The following is a 9804-nucleotide window of genomic DNA, read 5'->3' as shown; positions in this document are numbered from 1 at the left end:
TATGTTACGTCATTAGCGCCAACTTTGCCTCCAGGGAAACTTTGCCCAAAACGACAATTTTAAACAAATTCGTTAATGTAGAAAAATATTAATAGTTAAGGCCACCCTGCTATTTTTAGTAGAAAATAGGTTATATTTCTGACAAAACTATATACCAAACTTGTGCATAGCTTAAACTTAAATAATGAATGCAAGTAGAAAAAATTGAGAACCCTTTGACAAATATTTCCGGGTTTGAGTTATAACACATGAAGCATAGATTATGTCTATTGAGATTTAAACTAAAAAGGCCTAAATACACAAAAGTTTTAGCGGTGGGCAAAGTAATCCGGTAATTTGGCATCTATACCAACATTGCACACCACCAAAAACGGATTAGGGTTGTCACTTTCATCTAATTTACCCAACTTCGCAAGTAAAAGAAGGTTATGTTTGTACACTAAAATAAATTTATAAATATATACTGTATTTAATTTGTCTTATTATCCTTTATTTAGATGTTTTATCCCGTTAACGAATGAAAAACACAACAAAAATCATATTTTTGGCCATTAAACTATTGTAACAGATTTTCTCAAAGGTGACAATCCTAGCCTTTGTAAAATGCTTAGGCGAGCCTTATTTGGAAATGGGCAAAAACGGGTAGGCAACATTGCCCAGCAAATTTATTTTAAAGTTTTTACACTTATCGCTAAGTTATTAACAGGGAATGGTAGGATTGCCCAAAACCTTTAAGTGATCCTTAGACATCATCATCATACGAGCTGTATTTGAATACCAAATTGACGTGGGCAATGTTGGCGAAAACCCCGGATATCTTTGCCCGCCCTCTAAAACGCAAAAAAATGAGTAAAAACACGATGAAAAATATATTTTTTTCAAATAAACTGATGCGTTTGATCACAATGGACGTGCTGAGCAAAAAAAGTCATATGATGTGATGTTTTTTGAGAAATTCGTTTTAAAAAATAAGCGGGCAAAGTTGGTGGTAATGACGGTACCTACACTTCGAAGGCCGCAAAAATATGTGACATGGTCTTATGGTTCTACAAATAAGATCGTGTCAGATATTTTTGCGGCCTTCGTTGTGTAACATAAATTGCAGGCGACTGTACATTTGGAATAATTATTTTATTTAGTTTCAACGAAAGTTTCAAGTTTAGTACGAAAATACTTCAGATATTCAATATGCACAAAATGTAGACCTAATCGAAATAAAACATTGCTTTTTATAGGTAATTTATAAAACATTCGATACATAGGTATACATAACAATAACTAGAGCGCTATTGGCCTGTAAGCTTCATCTCGGTCTCCAAAGCCGCAAAAACTCGCTAGTACTTAGTGCTGGTCTAGCCGTTATTTTTTCTTGAAGATTTTCAGAGAACAGCACGTACACGCATTATACATATAGACGGAACGAACCGCATAATCATTATCATTTATTCGTCGCAATCCATGGTATTACAGATCTAGGTACAAGACTTTCAGGTATTACTTATACGAATTACATAACTCTTCCTGTTAATAGGCATTATTTTAAGATAAAAGTTCTATAATATAATACAAGATTACAATTGTCATCAAAATTCATTGACGTACAGAAGTCAAATACGTTTTTAAACTGACGCAAAATGATACCAGCATAATAAAAATTGATCCCAATCAGTAAAGATGAGTCTTAAAACTTTTTTCATTTTAAGCGAGTTTTGAAGGAACATAATACTTAAATTCGACTGTAATCGTATTGTTTTAAGATAGTTTACTGCGGTTTTCAACCATTATAACAGCAAATCAAATTTAAATGAGACGCGAGCTGATATTAATGTACCCTATTTTTTGAAATACAATTTATCTACTGGTATACTTTCTCGTGTGCGTATATGATTTAATGTCAATATAATTGTCAAAAGCAAGAAAATCAAGCTGTCATTTTCATTTGAAGAAGTACACGTGTGCTCCGGTGTAGCCCCAACGGGCATCTGACTTGAAGAAGAATTTTGAGTGATGTCGTCAATGTATGGAAATTGTTCGAAAGTTTACATTTGAGATTGAATTTCTGTGTTGTCTTTGTGAGTAAAAATATAAATCGATAATAAATTGGTAGCTGGATTATCTAGCTTTCAGAATCATACAATAATTCAATTACTGTCAAAGACAAAATTGTTTTGCTTCCGTCTCAAACGGAACTCCATATTTTGATTTTTTGATACTTTTAGTGTCGATTTGTAGAGAATAACAGCAAATTAAAAATACAATGGCATGAAGAGTCGGTACACGGTTTCTTCGTGAACAAATTTACGTGTAATTTAATGCAATTATTAAACATTTATTGAACAAATTATGGTTACAAAGTGAGGTCTAAATCGAAAACGTCATATACCGGCCCCTTAAATATGTGTACAAAACGCGAGAGTTTAAAGTGTTATAGAAAATGAACGTTAACCTCACTAATACTGACGAAGCAGTTGCTTATAATTTACGAAATGCGCAGTGTTATTTTATTTTTATTTATTTATTATTATTAACACACAGTACAGAACATATAATAGAACAGGTCCCTGCAAAACTGTATTTACAGTTTGCCTGCAGGTAAGAGTCTCTACATACACATGTATTTAATTGAGTACTAATTTTAAATTATTATTAAATCTTTTACATCTAAACACTTAGTGGCACTTGCACATGTGCAACTGTCACTTAAGTGTTTGCAATAGGTACAGTTTTAGGGCGCTTTTAAACTTATTTTTATTTGGCTCATGACGAATGTTCTCGGGTAGACTATTCAGGAAATACTGAACTCTTTTCCTAAGAGTTCTGTCACCAAAATAGTTACTAACCCGGGGGACTTCAAATTTTCGCGCAGTTACTGCCCTTGTTTTATGCTTATGTTCTATTAGTATTGTGTTATGCTCTTCATTGCCATGGTTGTTAACTGCTAGAAGGAATTTGTGCTTTAAACTAACTGGTAGTATTTTGCAAATTTTGAATAGTTTATAATAATCGTTTTTACAGCTGTTTCTGGTTTTCTTATTTACGAGTAGTTTTAGGAATCTAATTTGTAGTGCTTCTAATTTATCTATGTATGATTTAAAAGTAAGACCATAGCAATGAAGTGCATAGCTCAATACAGACTCAACTATTGCAAAATATAAACATTTCAGTATGTTATTAGGTACTTTATAGCTTAAGTGATAAAATCTACCTAAGAGAATTCTTAATTTCCTACAGATATGGTCTATATGTTGTTGCCAAGAGAATGCGGTATCTATTTTGACTCCCAGATATGTTACACAATCAACTTTTTCTATAGGTTTGCATTGACAAGCTTTTAATTTATCGTGGAAACAAGTAAAACTGTGAGTATACATAGGCAAAGGAGTTTCTACGGTGCAAATATAAGGTGATTGTATAATGAGTAGTTTTGTCTTATCAGAATTCAATATAATGCCATTATCGTGTGACCATTTAACTATTGAATCTATGTCCTGTTGAACCAGATGACATATATCAGTGAGATTGGTTCCGGCACGTAAGGTGCAAAGATCGTCAGCGAACATATATGCAGAACAATTTTGTATAACTCCACACAAACTGTTAACATGCATGAGGTAGCACACCGGCCCACATACCGAGCCTTGAGGTACTCCGCATTGCACCTGTGTTTCATCGCTTAGGTCGTCACCAATTTTGACGCGATATGATCGTGATGTGAGGTAGTCACGGAACCAACAGTTCAGTGGCTGTCCCACACCACACTCGTCCATTCCATTTAAAAGGGTATCGATTTCTAAGGTGTCGAATGCTTTTTTTAAATCATAAAATATCGCTACAACTATTTTTTTATCTCCTAAGTAAGTGTTTATTTCGTCAGTGAATTTGGAGAGGAGAGTGGCGGTGCTTTTATTTTTTTGGAAACCATGTTGACTATCATTTAATATACTATGTTTTTGTAGAAAAGAGCTGGTTTGATTAATTATACATTTTTCGACTATTTTATCTATACTAGAGAGAATGGATATTGGTCTATAGTTGGAATATACTTTACGATCACCCTTTTTATGGATTGGATGAACTAACGATTCTTTAAGCTTGTTAGGATATTTGTGCTGAGCTACTGACAAGTTGATAAATTTGGCTATGACTGGACTAACTTTATCTACAATAAGCTTGAGGTCGGACATACGTACGAGATCACTTCCCGGTGCTTTATTTTTATCTACTTGGTTAATAATACGTTTTACATCTTTACTGTGCACGGGTTGCCATCTCATAGATACATCCGCCTTATTTACATAACTATTTCTATCTAACCATCTATCACTGCACCTATGTTTTATTTGCTCTATCTCATTTGAAAAAGTATATGCAAATTTATCACAGATCTCTTTAATACTATCTTCTGTCTTGCTCAGAGACTTGCTCTTAGTCTTGCTCACGTCTCATGAATCACCCTGTATATATCAAAGTCAATTTTAGCCTGTACCTAAGTATTTAGGTAGATATATTGTTGCCTATATCTAGCCTCAATAACCGAATAGGTTCATATTATATCAAAGTCAATTTTAATCTGTAAGTAGGTAGGTACATACATTGTTACCTAACACTTAATGCCTTCATGTTCTTACCCATCAGAAACTTTTTACTTTAAACCCAAAATAACAAACCTGTGGCACTGACATAAACGCTAGCGTGAACGTAACTTACTTTCTATGCCTCTCACTCGTACTGACATATAGTAGTCGTAGTGCGAGCGAGATGCAAATATAGAAAGTAAATTAGAAGAAATAGAAATAGTTAATTAGAGAAATAGAAAATTACGTAGATGCGCGTATATGTCAGTGTTGATACTGTCAGTGAGTCATGGTACGGGTACAGAACCTCCACCATGAGCTGGCAGAGTATTTTTCACTTACTTTCAGTGAATAAACGTGCCGTATGTTACGTTTTACGTTTCTTTACGATCTAATGTGCCTAACTTCACTCCACTCCAAACGATGCTGTCCCTTTCTAAGTATACTAAAAAAATAGAGCAAGAATTATATCGGAGGATTGTACAGCGCCTCTAGGAGTCACCTAAAGAATTAATATCAAAAGTACTATACAATCCATTAGCCATTATAATGTAGGTGTGTTTATTATTTGGTCTCCATTCCGTCACAATTTGTCTGGGAAAGGGTTACGTGATGGATCGCTACTAGGTCGGCTTTACAACTACATATGATGGGTTTAAAAAGTCAACAGTCAACACAGACAGACATGGCGCCTTTTACCACCCGTAATTCATCAGCAGAAGAGCGTTTTCCAAAAAAGTGTACATTTCATTCATGTCTTCAAAATATTGACTTCTTGGGCTCATTTTACTCAGAATCATTTGTATGTTCAAGCCTCATACATGACAAAGTGTGTCCAAAGATTTCCTTTCCAAATCGTCACATTCTTGTATGATTTTTTTTTTCAATATTATATCAAAATTTTGGGACACATTTTTTCATGTATGAGGCGTGAATGTACAAATGATTCTGAGTAAAATGAGCCCAAGAAGTCAATATTTTGAAGACATGAATGAAATGTACACTTTTTTTGGAAAACGCTTAGAAATAGCTTTAATGCGAGTATGGTGGTCAAAAAGATCTACACAGACTTCTTACATCCATTAAAACAAAGTTGTGCTATTAGCTCAGAATCAGAAGATCAGATCATCTGTAACATTCACTCGCTTAGGTAATTCTTCTGTTAGGTACAGTCAAGTGTAAAAATATGAGTGTACGCGTCATTCTCAAAAACATGTCCCATAGCTCTTATGTCAGAAAATGGGACAACTATGGGACATATTTTTGAGTAAGTTATATGCACCCATATTTTTACATTTGACTGTACCTACTCGAATTTTACTACTAAACGTAGGAGTGGAGTAAATTGGAAATTGCGAATAATGTAAACATCTACATATTATTTTACAGTACGGTCAGCCAAGAAAGTGGTTTACCACTTTTCGACTCTATCAATCAGATGATAGAGTCGAAAAGTGGTAGACCACTTTCATGGCTGACTGTACCTAAGGCGTTTAGATACAATGTCATTTGGCACGCTATCACTTTGCGCGCCGACAACCTTTTTTTATCATTAGAACCAAATCATGGATCCTACGTTCTTAACAGGGTGCGTAGCCAACGTGCCAATCGTATACGCTCCGTAGTGAACGAAACGCAACTGTCTCTGTCGCACTGATATGGAAGAATGATAGAGGGAGATGACTACGCTACGGAGCGTAAACGCTTGGCACGATGACTAGGCAGTGCTTAAATTTTGGTAAAAGAACAATCCACACACGCTAACAAGACTGTTAAATAGTTATTTGTTTTACAAGGGGGCAACGTTGTTGTTTAACCGCTCGCTACGCTCGTGGTTCAATTTTGGAATCTTTCGCTTGGTCGGGTATTAATATTAGGACGAGGGTTAAACAAATTTTGCCACCGAGTGAAACACAAACTTTTTCACCACACCAACGCGAGGAAAATACTCACCGTAAAATTTTGTTTTACAAGGGGGCAAAGTTTTTGTTTAACCGCTCGTGCTAATATTGATACACGCAAAATTTAATCACGAGCGTAGCGAGTGGTTCGAAAAATGGAATCTTGAGCGTTGCGAGGGTTTCAAAGCACGAGGGTTAAACAAAATTTGCTACATACCAACCCGAAGCAAATATTAAATGTAAAATTTAAAAGAAAATCAAACCAAATCAAATTCAAATGAATGTTATTAAATATTTATCATCCAAAATCATCCTTTAAAAGTCAATTCTACCAGCAAACATAAGAAAACTCAAAATTTTCATTTGATTACTTTGCCTCACATGTGAATTACTGATAGCAAAGTGCAGCCTTTCCGAGCTGGTGTGGTGAAAAATAATTTTAAAACCTTATTTTAAAAATATTATTACTAAAAAAACTTTTACCAGAAAAAAGTCTCTTATAAGTTATCAAACTATCAAATAATAAAGTAGGTACCGTACTTCGGTTTTTGGTACATCGAAGTGTACGCACTCGTACTAGTACCTACATACGCGAGTAAACTTTAACAAGCATTAAACAAACTCAATAGACTCTTACTAATAAGACTACCAACATTCTAATCATACCCAAACACTTTAAAATACACTTTTTCACCAATCTATAAATTACAATTCTCAAACATGACCCAAATGCCTTTCGAAGTGCATTGTCGCCGTGGCGTCATCTCGTCTAGGTGAGTGAATGAATGAATGGACAGAACAATGCGTGTCAGCCATTTTGGATTTATGGGCTCGTTTGTTCTTGGTTATGAGTTGGGCGATAAGTAGTGAATGAATTTGGGACCACACAGGATATCGCGAATACAGTATACAGGTTGATGTTATTTTAAGGGTACCTATACGAAATTATTATTAGTAGCCCACAAGTTAGAAATCGGTAAAAACCAAATAAAAGAAAATTCAACTTATTTTTGTTGTTTTTTTTTTTGAGAAGTCTCGTATAAATATAAAATACTGAGTCGTGATACTTTCAAACCAAGACAGGTGTCATCGATCCACACACACACAATGTGAAAATTTATTTTTAACTTATTTTTTATATGGACTAATATAAAACCTTAATTGTAACTTAATTTTTGAGTTATAATTATAATTGACATGTGTATTTCTTCCATTTTGCTTTATGCTTTGATTTGTTTTTAAACCGATTATATTTACATTTAGTTAAATGTAATCGTATTGTATGTATTCTTGACGTGTAATTAACTTTATACATAACAATATGAATATGAACCGCCTGTATATTCGCCTACAACTCGGGTCCATTCACAAGTTGCGTCATTCACGACAAGCGTAGTAATTGACAACCGCAGAGCTCTCCCAAAAAAGAACCCAAAAATCGTATAAAGTTGTCACGCGTTAAGAAAATTGGACCAAAAGATACCTCGAATTACCTACGCTTTATGCTCAAGATTTATATGATTTTTATAAAGAAATTAAGGTATTTGGAATGAATGAGGAGTATATTAAAGTTGTGTCCGAGATTTATCGATTTGGTTCAGGATAATTTTGGCCAAATGGATTTCTAAAGGTTTTCTATTTATTGAATTTAAAAAGTGTACAAATTAGAGTACTTATAGCGTAAAAAAACACAAGTGTAGGTACTCAAAAGTATAAATAGGTATGTTATTATATTAGGTCAAAGTTATGCGCCTAATCTTTTTACCTTAATATTGTTCTTAAATGTTACTAACGATAAACCGATACATAAGCATCTATTTAACCGCCAAGTTTAACATTAACAATAGCAGAACAACGTCTTTTCAAAAATACCTAACATAAGTTAACAAATGAATCGTAATTCAAACGTTACCTATGATGGCTATAATATAAAGAAAAAAATCTTATTTTTTTAATACTTTGAGAAACATCGATTGCTACCATCTTCATTCCTTTACGAAGAATACCAGCGAATCCATCATAACTCCGACGTCAAAGCCTCTCGTCTCGGAGGCGCGGGAATTGTGCAACAGTTTAAAATCGGGCTGGTATTCGAAATTTGAAAGAACCGTTACGTTTTTTCAAGAACCAGGGTGTAGGTGATCGGTCAATGTTTGATGGGTTTGTGCGACTAAAATGTAACTGTCTCGATCTTGATAATAAATTTATTCGTATTCGATAATGTATTCGATCAAAACCGTTTAGAGTTAGACCAAGAAAAGTCTGCAATGATTGTTATAATTTCATATAAGTTTGACGTTTAAAATAAAACTTGCACTGCGTGTGCTAAGATCAAAATCGTTGCAGACTTGTCTTGGTCTAACTCTAAAATGATATGGCAACTATCGTCAATTTATACATGTTTATGGAGGAAACTTTGGGCCCGATTCGGATTTTGTAATAGATATCTATTAGACATTTTTTAGGCATCACCAAGATACGATAACGATATGTTTAAGATCTAACCTGTCAAATTAGACATTTGCGCGATTCTGGAGATACTGTTGAACGATTTCCACAGGATATGACTTAGAGATCCAATTCACATCTAATAGATATCTTACTCTATCTAACGTAAAAGTGACATTGGTTGCCCGAATTGCGCTGCAAAAGAGAGCTAGTTGATATCTAAACTATAACGTAGGTATCTAGAATGGATCTAGTACGTGTCGTATCTTGTGAATATCTTGAAGTTCGATTACGGCAGTTTGCCTCTTCTTATAGCTGTAATTTGTTTGTCAAACTTATTTGATCAACTACAGGAATTTCAACGTGCATCTTAATTCGCGATTGGAAGCAGTAACTATTACTCGTATTTCACAAAAAATAAAACGATTTTCGACTTCCGCACAAAAAGAAACCACACTGCAAATAATTTCTCACGCGCTAAAATCAGTAAAATAGCATAACCTTTCAAAAATCTACTTTTTGCACACAAACAAACATGTACCTATATACTTTATAAAAATAAGTTTAATAGAATAGCGCTCTGATGCAAGCCACAAAGTTGTATTAAAAAGTTTGATGGATTGCCGCCGAAATTTGACAGATCGCGCGATTCCGAAATTCGCTCAGAAACTATCAAAAGGGCAGTAATCAGAGCTATTGTGTGTGAATATTGTAATTTGGTTTGTTTAGATTGATACCTTTAATCCATTTTGTGGTCAGTGACAGATAGATTTGCCGCTTTTTTACAGAGCCACAGGGAAGTTATGAATTTATTTGATATTTCTGGATTTCCGTGCCGCCGATTCATCAGATGAGCTACGTAAGAACCTGTAAGTAATATG

This window comes from Cydia splendana, chromosome 21 (genome assembly GCF_910591565.1).
Source record: "Cydia splendana chromosome 21, ilCydSple1.2, whole genome shotgun sequence".
NCBI classification, from domain to species: domain Eukaryota; kingdom Metazoa; phylum Arthropoda; class Insecta; order Lepidoptera; family Tortricidae; genus Cydia; species Cydia splendana.
Note: the sequence above shows the minus strand (reverse complement) of the source record.